The sequence below is a fragment of the Scyliorhinus canicula genome, chromosome 8, assembly GCF_902713615.1.
Source record: "Scyliorhinus canicula chromosome 8, sScyCan1.1, whole genome shotgun sequence".
Taxonomy (NCBI): domain Eukaryota; kingdom Metazoa; phylum Chordata; class Chondrichthyes; order Carcharhiniformes; family Scyliorhinidae; genus Scyliorhinus; species Scyliorhinus canicula.
This window is the reverse complement of record NC_052153.1, coordinates 38,556,248-38,571,197: the sequence shown is the minus strand read 5'-3', so window position 1 is coordinate 38,571,197 and position 14,950 is coordinate 38,556,248.

Sequence of the window (14,950 nt, the reverse complement as noted above, 5' to 3'; positions counted from 1 at the left end):
ATTATTCAAAGATTACTTTGAATAATCCTTTTCTCTTGTAGTAACTTTTTCATACTCTTTCAATTTTCAATGCTATGTCCGAGGTCATTTTCCACATACGGTTTACTGGAAAAACTGTTTGAATTGCACCAGGACGTTCGAGGTACGAAGAGTGGTGTGTGGCAATGGAATTGGCAAGAGCAATTATTCAATTGGGCTGAATGTTGCTCCTCAAAGGAGGTGTAATCGAGTCTTGTGAATCCGAGCTAGTGTACAGAAATGCATTTTATTTCGGGTCATTCCGATTAACTGAACAATATCACATTTTTACCTGTAATTGCAAAATTCTCTCACATTTAACAAGAAATGTTGCATGCTAACACATGCATGTGATATTCATTTCTTTTTTGACATGGTTATAACTTGTATCTTGTCAATCAAAAGTAAAAATGCTTACCTTTTAAATAGGGCAGCATGGTAGCACAAGTGGATAGCACTGTGGCTTCACAGCACCAGGGTCCCAGGTTCGATTCCCCGCTGGGTCACTGTCGGTGCGGAGTCTGCATGTTCTCCCCGTGTCTGCTTGAGTTTCCTCCGGATGCTCCAGTTTCCTTCCATAGTCTAAAGACGTGCAGGTTAGGTGGATTGGCCATGCTAAATTGCCCTTAGTGTCCAAAAAGGTTAGGAGGGGTTATTGGGTTGGGGAATAGGGTAGAAGTGAGGGCTTAAGTGGGTCAGTGCAGACTCAATGGGCCAAATGGCCTCCTTCTGCACTGTATTTTCTATGTTCTATGTTTAATGTCATGAACTGGGCACTCCTCCTTTAGAGAATTTAAGATTTTCCACTTATTCTGAAGTGGTGGCAGACTAGGCATTGCACGTTAGATCACAAGATAACCCTCGTACTCTCCCTAACCGCAACCTCAGCCCCCCCCCCCCCCACCCCCCCCCCCCCCCCCCCCACCCCCCACCCCCACCCCGCCACCCCTGCCCTTGTCGCCCTCCATCAATCTCCTTCCCATCTGGTAGGATGCAATAATGCACTTTTGAAAGGCAGGAACACACTCAAGCAGATATTTGCTGTACTCATGCAATGTTTTCAATTGTGCAGAGTATTGGAGGTGACCTGTAATATGCTTCAAGTATATTTATGGTGTTCCGCATGCAACCACAGGGAAAAGCAAGTTCGAAAAAGATGACAGAAAAGGTCAGTAGGAAGTGGTAGAGAAGAATCATCGAATACCTACTGTGCAGGAGGCCATTTGGCCCATCGAGTCTGCATAGGCCCTTGGAAAGAGCACCCTACTTAGACCCATGCCTCCAACCTTCGCGACCCACGCCAGCCGACTTTCGCAACACGTGACACCCGAACTTTGCAACACACTTACCTTTAATGTCCTCACATTGCAGTTGTTTTGTCATTCAATGTTACATTTCTACAAAAGACTTCAGCTGATAATTCAAGTTCTTGCTGCATCCTTTGAAAAAAATCAAGAGGTTTGCCCTCGAACTCACCATGCTTATTCTTCAAATGCCATTGAAGTTTGGGGCGGCATTCTCCACTCCCGCGATAAATCGGGAAGGCCGTCGTGAACTCGGCCGAGTTTCACGACGGCCTCGGAGGCCGCTCCTCTCACCTTATTCACCCCCACCCGGGGGGCTAGGAGTGGCGCTCCGTAATCTCGGCCGCCGGGTGTTGACGCTTGCGTCAAGGAGGCGCACCGAGAATGACGCGATGATGGTGCCTAAGTGACGTCAGCCACGCATGTGCAGGTTGGCCGGCTCCAACCCGCGCATGCGCGGCTGACGTCACGACGGCTGACGGCTCAAACCCGCGCATGTGCAGTTGCCGTCTTCCCCTCCAGTGTCCCGCAAGACGTGGTGGCTTGATCTTGCGGGGTGGCGGAGTGGAAAGAATGCATCGCTTTGAGACGCCGGCCGTGGTGCTCAGTCCCCTCTCCGCCCCCCACAAGCCTCAAACCAGCATTTAGCGCCCATGTTCACGACGGCAGCGACCAGGTGTGGTTGGGCCGCCCGGCCCATCCGGGCTGGAGAATCGCCGGTCGCCGTGAAAAAACGGCAAGCGGCGATTCCTCCGAGCGGGGGAGGGGGGGGGGGGGGGGGCGGTGGTGGAGTGGAAGAATCGCGGGGGGCACCAGGGGGGCGTGTCGTGAGTCGCTCGGCCCTCCTGCGATTCTCCCAACTGCCGTGGGGAGCGGAGAATTCCGCCCATGGGCTTTACATCCTGATTTTCATTGTCACAATTAATAAAGCCATACCTCAAGAAATCATCTTAACACCACTTTGTTCCCGATTTCAGCATCTTCTTAATGGGTTGCTCATGAGAGACTCTGGAGTTCACACCAGCACTGCTTTGTCCTGCCCTAGACTCGCCTGAGAAGCTCTTTTCAGCAGATTCAGTTGTGAGATCCTGGCCTGTTTGTGTCTCTGACTTTCTGTTCCTTATTATAAAATGATCCATCTTCAGTTTTTTACACAGTTCTGTTGGTTACTTGTTGGCAGCTACAGAATGGAGGAATCTCTCCTCCCTGAATCTCTCCCCACTGATGTCAGTGCTGCCTGCATTACCTGCGAAAAGAAGAGGTCCCATATGTTGTCTGCTGGCTCCATACAGGCAGGGTTAAGTGCAGCCCTGGAGAACGAAAGACAGCGGAATTTAAGTGACTCCATGCTGCGGGCTGTTGAAGACAAGGTAAGCCTTTGCAGCAGAGGTGTTCTGCTCAGCATGTCTGAAGAGCTGGAGTTGTGCCCATACATTGGTGCTTGAATACAGTGTTGGGAAGCCTGTGGAACGCATTCTCAGGAATATATTAAATCATCAGGAGATGAGGCACCCTGAGTTGGAGCACCACAGTTGGAGCAGCCTTTGAGGAAATTCATAGGTTCGGTTTTCAAACTCTTGAACTCCCTCTGGAAGGGGATAGAGTTTTAATGAAATACTGTAACTCACAGTGAACATTGACATCTAGGTAGATTGTTGAGAAATCCATGGGTTCTGTCTTGGTTGCATCTGCCATTTATTATGCCATGAAATGTGCTCAACCACATTTTGCCTGTTAATTCACATGTACCTCAAGTTAAATATGAATGCTATAGTATAAAATAGATGTTATAAATTGTTTTACTATTCTGACATTGTATAGTAAGGTTTGTGTAGATTTGTTTAAAATCATGGAACCCTGTAGCTTTATTTTCTTAGTAAGTACCTGGGATCTCAAACTTTGCCTGTTTTAAACAGAAGGTTACTGGTCCATAACTGGATTATACCAAAATGTGGATACTTAGTTCAGGATAGTAACAAGTGTAAATTCCACAGATAGTGTTATAACATAGAACATTACAGCGCAGTACAGGCCCTTCGGCCCTCCATGTTGCGCCGACCTGTGAAACCACTCTAAAGCCCATCTACACTATTCCCTTATCATCCATATGTTTATCCAATGACCATTTAAATGCCCTTAATGTTGGCGAGTCTACTACTGTTCCAGGCAGGGCATTCCACGCCCTTACTACTCTCTGAGTAAAGAACCTACCTCTGACATCTGTCCTATATCTAACTCCCCTCAATTTAAAGCTATACCCTCTCGTGCTAGCCATCACCATCCGAGGAAAAAAGGCTCTCACTGTCCACTCTATCGAATCCTCAGATCATCTTGTATGCCTCGATTTAGTCACCTCTTAACCTTCTTCTCTCTATTGAAAACAGCCTTAAGTCCCTCAGCCTTTCCTCATAAGACCTTCCCTCCATACCAGGCAATTTACCAGCCTGGTAAATCTCCTCTGCAGCCTTTCCAATGCTTCCACATCCTTCCCATAATGCGGCGACCAGAACTGCACACAATACTCCAAATGCGGCCGCACCAGAGTTTTGTACAGCTGCAACATGACCTCATGGCTCCAAAACTCAATCCCTCTGTCAATAAAAGCTAACACACCGTACGCCTTCTTAACAACCCTATCAACCTGGATGACAAATTTCAGGGATCTATGTACGTGGACACCGAGATATCTCTGCTCATCTACACTACCAAGAATCTTACCATTAGCCCAGTACTCTGTCTTCCTGTTACTCCTTCCAAAATGAATCACCTCACACTTTCCTGCATTAAACTCCATTTGCCACCTCTCAGCCCAGCTCTGCAGCTTATCTATGTCCCTCTGTAACCTGAACATCCTTCCACACTGTCCACAACTCCACCGACTTTAGTTTCATCTGCAAATTTACTCACCCATCCTTCTACGCCCTCCTCCAGGTCATTTATAAAAATGACAAACAGCAGTGGCCCCAAGACAGATCCTTATGGTACACCACTAATAACTGAACTCCAGGCTGAATATTTCCCATCAACCACCACCCTCTGTCTTCTTACAGCGAGCCAATTTCTGATCCAAACTGCTAAATCACCATAAATCCCATGCCTCCGTATTTTCTGCAATAGCCTGCCGTGGGGAACCTTATCAAATGCTTTACTAAAATCCATATACACCACGTCACCTGCTTTACCCTCGTCCACCTGTTTGGTCACCTTCTCAAAGAACTCAAGGTTTGTGTTGTGAGGCATGACCTATCCTTCACAAAACCGTGTAGACTATCCCTAATCAAATTATTCCTTTCTAGATGATTTTAAATCTTATCTCTTGTAAACCTTTCCAAGACTTTGCCCACAACAGATGGCAGGCTCACTGGTCTAGTTACCGGCGTTGTCTCTACTCCCCTTCTTGAACAAGGGGACAACATTTGCTATCCTTCTATCCTTCACAAAACCGTGTATCTCAGTACTCTCCCCGAAAACATTGTCTTTTTCCTGTGTGAATACTGACGAAAAATATTCATTTAGCACCTCCTATCTCCTCGGACTCCACGCACAACTTCCCACTACTGTCCTCGACTGGCCCCAGTGATTCTTTTATTCCTGACATACCTATAGAAAGCTTTAGGGTTATCCTTGATCCTACCTGCCAAAGACTTCTCATGTCCCCTCCTGGCTCTTCTTAGCTCTCTCTTTAGGTTCTTCCTAGCTAACTTGTAACTCTCGAGCTCCCTAACTGAACCTCACGTCTCATCTTTACATAAGCCTCCTTCTTTCTCTTGAAAAGTGATTCAACTACTTTAGTAAACCACGGTTCCCTCGCTCGACCACTTCCTCCCTGCCTGACAGTTACATACTTATCAAGGACACACAGTAGCTGTTCTTTGAACGAGCTCCACATTTCAATTGTACCCATCCCCTGCAGTTTCCTTCCTCATCCTATGCATCCTAAGTCTTGCCTCATCGTACCGTAATTGCCTTTCTCCCAGCTATAACTCTTGCCCTGCGGTATATACCTATCCCTTTCCATCGCTAAAGTAAACATAACTGAATTGTGGTCACTATTACCAAAGTGCTCACCTGCCTCCAAATCTAGCACCTGTCCTGGTTCATTACCCAGTGCCAAATCCAATGTGGCCTCGCCTCTTGTTGGCCTATCTACATACTGTGTCAGGAAACTCTCCACACATTGTACAAAAACGGACCCATCTAAAGTACTCGATCTATAGCGTTTCCAGTCAATATTTGGAAAGTTAAAGTCCCCTATAACAACTACCCTGTTACTTTCGCTCCTATCCAGTCATTTTATTTTATGTCATTTTATTGTCATTTTATGTCCATTCAAGGGATCGATGTCAGCCATAGTAATTCAAGTTGGAACTTTTTGGAAACTTGAGGTAATCTGTGCAGGAATTCAAAAGTTCATCTAACCCATGGCAACAATTGTAATGTTCATTATTTTAAATAAAAGACTGTCCCAGAAAAAGTACATATTAACTGCAGTCCACATTTAAGGTTATGGATAAGATATGCCTTCACCTAGTAGCATGAATGAATAGCGTACCAAACTTATTTTATTCTCTGCACACGAGGGGCCTCCCATGTGCTCCATCCAGATTGATACCCAAGTCAAGTTTATATCTAAGAGCACGGTGGCATGGTGGTTAGCATAAATGCTTCACAGCTCCAGGGTCCCAGGTTCGATTCCCAGCTGGGTCACTGTCTGTGCGGAGTCTGCACGTCCTCCCCGTGTGGGAGACGTGGGAGGTAGACTGGGAGCTAAGACTTTATGGTGGAACAGTTGAGGAACAGTGGAGAACCTTCCAAGCGATTTTTCACAGTGCTCAGCAAAGGTTTATACCAACAAAAAGGAAGGACGGAAGAAAGAGGGAAAATCGACCGTGGATATCTAAGGAAATAAGGGATAGTATCAAATTGAAGGAAAAAGCATATAAAGTGGCAAAGATTGCTGGGAGATTAGAGGACTGGGAAATCTTTAGGGGGCAACAGAAAGCTACTAAAAAAGCTATAAAGAAGAGTAAGATAGAGTATGAGAGTAAACTTGCTCAGAATATAAAAACAGACAGTAAAAGTTTTTACAAATATATAAGACAAAAAAGAGTGGCTAAGGTAAATATTGGTCCTTTAGAGGATGAGAAGGGAGTTTTAATAATGGGAAATGAGGAAATGGCTGAGGAACTGAACAGGTTTTTTGGGTCGGTCTTCACAGTGGAAGACACAAATAACATGCCAGCGACTGATAGAAATGAGGCTATGACAGGTGAGGACCTTGAGAGGATTGTTATCACTAAGGAGGGAGTGGTGGGCAAGCTAATGGGGCTAGAGGTAGACAAGTCTCCTGGCCCTGATGGAATGCATCCCAGAGTGCTAAAAGAGATGGCTAGGGAAATTGCAGATGCACTAGTGATAATTTACCGAAATTCACTAGACTCTGGGGTGGTCCCGGTGGATTGGAAATTAGCAAACGTGACGCCACTGTTTAAAAAAGGAGGTAGGCAGAAAGCAGGAAATTATAGGCCAGTGAGTTTAACTTCGGTAATAGGGAAGATGCTGGAATCTATCATCAAGGAAGAAATTGCGAGGCATCTGGATAGAAATTGTCCCATTGGGCAGACGCAGCATGGGTTCGTAAAAGGCAGGTCATGCCTAACTAATTTAGTGGAATTTTTTGAGGACATTACCAGTGCAGTAGATAACGGGGAGCCGATGGATGTGGTATATCTGGATTTCCAGAAACCCTTTGACAAGGTGCCACACAAAAGGTTGCTGCATAAGATAAAGATGCATGGCATTAAGGGTAAAGTAGTAGCATGGATAGAGGATTGGTTAATTAATAGAAAGCAAAGAGTTGGGATAAATGGGTGTTTCTCTGGTTGGCAATCAGTAGCTAGTGGTGTCCCTCAGGGATCCGTGTTGGGCCCACAATTGTTCACAATTTACATTGATGATTTGGAGTTGGGGACCAAGGGCAATGTGTCCAAGTTTGCAGATGACACTAAGATGAGTGGTAAAGCGAAAAGTGCAGAGGATACTGGAAGTCTGCAGAGGGATTTGGATAGGTTAAGTGAATGGGCTCGGATCTGGCAGATGGAATACAATGTTGACAAATGTGAGGTTATGCATTTTGGTAGGAATAACAGCAAACGGGATTATTATTTAAACGATAAAATATTAAAGCATGCCGCTGTTCAGAGAGACTTGGGTGTGCTAGTGCATGAGTCACAGAAGGTTGGTTTACAAGTGCAACAGGTGATTAAGAAGGCAAATGGAATTTTGTCCTTCATTGCCAGAGGGATGGAGTTTAAGACTAGGGAGGTTATGTTGCAATTGTATAAGGTGTTAGTGCGGCCACACCTGGAGTATTGTGTTCAGTTTTGGTCTCCTTACTTGAGAAAGGACGAACTGGCGCTGGAGGGTGTGCAGAGTAGATTCACTATGTTAATCCCAGAGCTGAAGGGGTTGGATTATGAGGAGAGGTTGAGTAGACTGGGACTGTACTCGTTGGAATTTAGAAGGATGAGGGGGGATCTTATAGAAACATTTAAAATTATGAAGGGAATAGATAGGATAAAAGCGGGCAGGTTGTTTCCACTGGCGGGTGACAGCAGAACTAGGGGGCATAGCCTCAAAATAAGGGGAAGTAGATTTAGGACTGAGTTTAGGAGGAACTTCTTCACCCAAAGGGTTGTGAATCTATGGAATTCCTTGCCCAGTGAAGCAGTTGAGGCTCCTTCATTACATGTTTTTAAGGTAAAGATAGATAGTTTTTTGGAGAATAAAGGGATTAAGGGTTATGGTGTTCGGGCCGGAAAGTGGAGCTGAGTCCACAAAAGATCAGCCATGATCTCATTGAATGGCGGAGCAGGCTCGAGGGGCCAGATGGCCTACTCCTGCTCCTAGTTCTTATGTTCTTATGTGAGTGCGTGGGTTTCCTCCGGGTGCTCCGGTTTCCTCCCACAGTCCAAAGATGTGCGGGTTAGGTGGATTGGCCATGCTAAATTGCCCGTAGTGTCCTAAAAAGTAAGGTTAAGGGGGGTTGTTGGGTTAGGGTGGATACGTGGGTTTGAGTAGGGTGATCATGGCTCGGCACAACATCGAGGGCCGAAGGGCCTGTTCTGTGCTGTACTGTTCTACGTTCTAATACAGAAGGCATTACAAACAGCTTCCACAAAACAAAAAAAACGAGAAACTTTTTTTAAAGAACAGAGAAACAAAAGGAAAAAAAAAACATGAACATTGCAGCAAAGTTCAAAAGTTCTCAGTACACCAACAGGCCACTCCTTTTCATGAAGTGCCGCACATCCTCAGGCGAATCGAAATAAAAGTGCTGTTCCTCGTACGTGACCCACAAAAGTCGGATACAACAGTCCGAACTTTCTCTTAAAAAGGATCGACCTAATCTGGTTGAAGCCTGCTCTTCTCCTGGCCACCTCCACACTCAGGTCTTGGTAAACCCGCAGGATACTATTGTCCAACTTACAGCTCCGTGTCTGCTTGGCCCACTGTAGAATGCGCTCCTTATCCAAGTACATGTGGAATCTCACCACCATTTCCCTTGGGGGGTGGGGGGTGGTCTCCAGTTTGTGGCTTCCTCGCGAGTGCTCTGTGAGCTCTGCCCACCTCGAAGGGTCGGGAGAATGCACCATCCCCCAGCAGCTTTTCAAACATATCTGCGATGTATGCCCCGGCGTCCGCTCCTTCGGACCCCTCTGGGAGCCCAATGATTCTCACGTTCTGCCAGCGGGACCTATTCTCTAGGTCCAAAAAGTTGTTTTACAAGTGCAACAGGTGATTAAGAAGGCAAATAGAGTTTTGTCCTTCATTACTAGATGGATGTAGTTTCAGACTAGGGAGGTTATGCTTCCATTGAATAAGGTGTTAGTGAGGCCACACCTGGAGTATTGTGTTCAGTATTTGTCGCCTTACCTGAGAAAGGATGTACTGGCACTGGAGGGTGTGCAGAGGAGATTCACTAGTTCAATCCCAGAGCTGACGGGGTTGGATTACGAGGAGAGGTTGAGTAGACTGGGACTGTGCTCGTTGAAATTTAGAAGGATGCGGGGGGGGATCTCATAGAAACATATAAAATTATGAAGGGAATAGATAGAATTGATGCGGGCTGGTTGTTTCCACTGGCGGGTGAAAGCAGAACTAGGGGACATATGCTCAAAATATGGAGAAGTACATTTAGGACTGAGCTCAGGAGGAACTTCTTCACCCAAAAGGTTGTGAATCTATGGAATTTCTTGCCCAGTGAAGCAGTTGAGGCTCCTTCACTAAATGTTTTTAAGATAAAGATAGATAGTTTTTTTGAAGAATAAAGGGATTAAGGGTTATGGTGTTCGGGCCAGAAAGTGGAGCTGAGTCCAAAACAGATCAGCCATGATCTCATTGAATGGCAGAGCAGGCTCCAGGGGCAAGATGGTCTACTCCTGCTCCCAGTTCTTATGTTCTTATGTCCTCCACCTTCTTCAGGAGCTTCTTCTGCTGGTCTCTCAGCATCCCCACCTCCATCTCCACCGCAGTTTGATGTTCCTCCTGCTGAGCCAGTGCCTTCTCCACCTTCTGGATCGCCCGATCTTAGGGTGTCCAATCTAAGCTCCAGCCGCTCAATCGACTCTTTTATGAGGTCCAAGCAGTCCTGTTTCTGCTTAGCAAAGCCTTCCTGAATAACTTGCATCAGCTGCTCCGTTGACCTCTGGGTCGACAAACCAGAGGTCCGGTCCTCTGCCATGCTATCTCCCGCTGCAGCTTCAGCCCAAGCCATCTCTGTCTTTCTGTTTCTGCCTTTACGAGCATTTCTAGTCCTTCTTCCATGCACCGATGTGGGAATTCAGTACACAATTGCCTCTGTCTTCAGTTTTACAGTTCAAGTTTGGTAGAAAATCGGGGGAAAAGGTCCAAAAGTCCGACCCGAGCGGGAGTCACCAAATGTGCAACTTACTCCTTCATAGCCGTTACCGGAAGTCCAACTTCAAGGAATTGTATTAGGCCTTGGAAAATCTTGCCTAGAACTAATGTTTCCTGAAAATTTTCTTGACCAGGAATCAAATATTATCATTGTTTAAGCAAACAACAGCTCTTTCTGCTTTCATTTTCTGTAAACTGTTGATATATTTGAGCTGTTTAAGTTAGGGCCAATTGCTGTTTTATGCCTGGTGATAGAATCTGCAGTGCGTTTGCCAACAAACATTCTTTATCTTAGATTCAAGCAGGATTGTACGATTTATTTAAGGCTTGCAGCTGCTGGCAATAGCCAACACAATGAGCAGTACAACTAGACACACATTTCTGAAATGGATGTTCTATATCACCTAGACCCAGTGTGCAATGAGCAATGAATGCATGGCAATAATAAAGCAATCGGTATTGGATTAGAGAAAGCCTCTGCAGGCAATAAACACACTTACTAAACAGCAAGATATCAGCACCTGCGCCTCATTAATCGTACCAAACTCTCTCTTCTGCTTGATGGCACAATGACAAGTTCAGAGCTGTGTGATTTATCACTGATAACATGACAGAAATGGATTAAACTATGGCTCCTCCCTACATAATATCTGTGAAAAGAATACTTGAAGCAAATGTAAATATCCTGCTTATTACTTTCAATGCAAATGAAGTCTCAACAAGCATTTGCCGACCCTGAACAGAAAATGGAAAATCATTGTGTGGCTTGCTAAAAACACTATTCGCCACTGATCAATTGCAAACCGCCCAAGTCAAAATATTTCCACCCAAGAGCACTAATTTGTAAATGTAGATGTCATCATGGATTGCCGATATGTTTTGATAGTTGGTGTAAACATTGGGAGTTATAATTTAGCTGAATGAAAATCATTAGATTCTGGTCGAGCAAAATTCTGATTTTAAAATTGTCACCCTTATTATCAAAGCCCTTGATGGCCGAGATTTCTCTGTCACTCCATTTCCGGCCTTTTACACATTCCTGATTTTCATTACTCCACTACTGGCAGTTATGCTTTCAGCTGTCTGGGCCTGAAACTCGGGAATTCATTTCCTGAAAATCTGCATTTCTCTCCCTCCTTTAAGATGTTCGATAAAACCAATCTCGTTCACCACCTCCATATGTCGATCAGTGTCGAACGTTTGCAAGATAATGCTCTTTGAGTGTTTTACTACGTTAAAAATCCGATATAAATGCAAGTTGTCATTGTTTCTTTGCACTAATATGTTTTTTGAGGGGCATTTCTTAAGATTCATAGAATCATTGAATCATAAAATTTGCAATGCAGAAGGAGGCCATTCAGCCCATCGAGTCTGCACCAACCCTTGGAAAGAGCACCCTACCTATGGACACACCTCCACTCTATCCCCGTAACCCCACTGAACCTTTTTTTGGACTCTAAGTGCAATTTATCATGGCCAATCCACCCACCCTGCACATCTTTGGACTGTGGGAGGAAACTGGAGCACCCAGAGGAAACCTATGGAGACACGGGGAGAATATACATATTCCACACAGGCAGTGACCCAAGCCGGGAATTGAACCTGGGACCCTAGAGCTGCGAAGCACCAGTGCTAACCGGTGTGCTACCGGGCCGCCCTAATGAACAAATGGCCAATAGGAGACAATATTGAAGGGCTTGTCTGGGATTTGAACCCGTAACCTCTCGCATGTTCCTTGACTGAAACACCAAAAGCGAGAATCATACCCCTAGACCAACGGGTGGAGCACTAATTGGCTCCTAAAAGTAAAACATTGCGTCCCCCTTGATGCGTGTGCACAGATGGAGACTCCATGCTTTCCAACACCGGAAGGCTTCACCTTCATCCACCAGGTTCCATTGGAGGAACGTGTGCGAGGGCCAAAGGGACTCAAAACCACTTCCTCCATTTTTGTTAGCAGCAAACAAGGTAAGAGAAAATGCTGAGTCACTCAGGTCAGCCGGCGTGGGTTGCGAAGGTCGGCCGGGTTGGGTCCCAAAGGTTGGCCGGTTGGTAAAAATGAGTCCCCAGAAAAACGTTTGAAAAACTCTGCGCCAGACTATCCAAAGAAATACTGCAAGTTTGGACCTGCTCTATCCAGGTCCACTTTGCACATTTTGGCTTCCACTTTTCCCGTCTACCAAAGTCAGACTGGAGTGGAGGAAGCTATGTCTTAAATGACCAGCTGCCTCCATTAAACATGCACGTGTCAAACCCCCATTCCTGCTTCTGCCAAAATAGGGGGTGGGATTCTCTAATCCCACGGCAGAGTGTCGCTGTCACGTTTTACGACGGCGTGAACGGGCCGACCCGACGACTAATTCTGGCCCGCAAAAGGGGCCAACACGGCACTGGAGCGGTTCACGCCACTCCAGCTGCTGATTCTGGCACGAACTGGGCGCTGCGGGATCCGCGCATGCGCAGTGGCACCAGCACCAACATGCGCATGCGCAGTGGCTTCCTTCAATGCGCTGACCCTGACGCAACATGGCGCAAGACCACAGGGGCTGGCGCGGAAGAAACGAGGCCCCCAGCCAGAGAGGCCGACCTGCCTCTGAGAGAGTCTCGCCTGGGACGTGCCATGTTCAGACGTGGGATTTATATTTTTGGAGTTTTGCTATTTCCCCTATGCTGGAGAGGTTCTCCGTTGTGACAAAAATCCAGACTCCGATCTCGGTGTGACAATTTGCACGTGGGCATCTAACAATGGCTGGCAGAACAGATAGATTATGGCATTGATGTTGGTGCAATGTTGATTTTACACCAGCACTGCCAAATTCAAAAGCCATGTTCCAGCTAATGCCATCTCTTCATCTGCTGGAGTTCAACAGCATGAAGGACCCTCCCACTGGTGCTAATTGAAGAAGTCATGAACTCCCATGCAGACGATTTATTGAATGATTTCTATTGTTACCAGATTTTGTCTAAAGTTTCAATAGACTACAGGAGGTTTTCTAGCTGTTTCTGTCCTAGTTTGAATGCTTTTGCTGAAGCAAATTGATCTTAGAAGGTCTTCCTCGAGTGTGAGTGGGAGAATGAAGAGACGTCGCACAGAATAGAACAAATGATAGGAGAGGGAGGGGGAGGAGTGAGAGAAGCAGGAGGCATATTTTAACGGGGCACTTGCTTTACCTGAACTCCAGTAAGGAATAATTTTTGACGTGGTTTTAATTTACAGATGAAATCATGTGGCCAATCTGCAACTGTGGCAGTCACAATTGCAGGCACAAAGCAGGGCAAAGACCCCATTGCCTGTGGGTGTCAATGTGCCTGTGACTGAGAGATGGAGGATTAGTATGTGAATACCCTTGTTATTAATTACTTCAGTGCCAGTGGCCAAGGCCTCAGAAATGGCCCTTCCCATGATGATTAGCATTGTTTCCACAATGGGTATTAAAACAGACAGAGGAGATGTGTTTTTTCTCCACCTGATCTTTGCTGCTGTCTGTTTTGCATCACTTTCTCGTGCATGTATCAGTCATCTATGTCAGTGATTATCCTGCAAAATGTTCGGTAATGTGGTTGTCATGGTTGAAATAGCTGCCTGTCTGTATATGCTATAAGCAGTGATTGAAAACGATGCGAATTGTGCGAGGGTGAGGTAAAGGATATGAATGGTGTAGTTACGTTGTGGATGATAGAAATTGTTGGTAGAATTTTTTAAAATTCATGTACGGGATGTGGGCATCACTGGTTAGGTCAGCATTTATTGCCCATCCCTCGTTGCCCTTCAGAAGGTGGTGGTGAGTTGCTGTCTTGAACCGCTGCAGTCCTTGAGGTGTAGGTACACCCACTGTGCTGTTAGGAAGGGAGTTCCAGGATGTTGCCCCAATGACAGTTAAGGAACGGCGATATATTTCCAAGTCAGGATGGTGAGTGACTTGGAGAGGAACCTCCAGGTGGTGGAGGTCCCAGGTATCTGCTGCTCTTGTACTTCCAGATCGTAGCAGTTTGTGAGGTGCTGCCTGAAATTACATAAAAAGAAATTTGCTTATTGTCACAAGTAGGTTTCAAATGAAGTTACTGTGAAAAGCTTCAAGTTGCCACATTCCGGCACCTGTTCAGGGTGGCTGGTACGGGAATTGAACCGTGCTGCTGGCCTGCCTTGGTCTGCTTTAAAAGCTAGCTATTTAGCCCTGTGCTAAACCAGCCTGAGGAACCTTGGTGAGTTATTGCAGTGCAACTTGCAGATGGTACACACAGGTGCCACTGTTCGTCAGTGATGGAGGTTTTCAATGTTTGTAGAAGTGGTGGCAATCAAGCGGGCTGCTTTGTCCTGGACGGTGTCCAGCTTCTTAAGTATTGTTGGAGCTGTACTCATCCAGGCAAGTGGAGTGTATTCCATTTCACTCCTGACTTGTGCCTTGTAGATGGTGGACAGGCTTTGGGAGGTCAGGAGGTGAGTTACTCGCTGTAGGATTCCTAGCCTTTGACCTGCCCTGGTAGCCACAGTATTAATATGGCTGGTCCAGTTCAATTTCTGATCAGTGTTAACCCCCAGAATGTTGATTGTGGGGGAATTCAACGATGGGAGTGCCATTGAATGTCAAGGGGCGGTGGTTAGATCCTCTCTTGTAGCAAATAGTCATTGCCAGGCACTTGTGTGGCACAAATGTAACTTGCCACTTGTCTGCCCAAGCCTGGATATTGTCCAAGTCTTGCTGTATTTG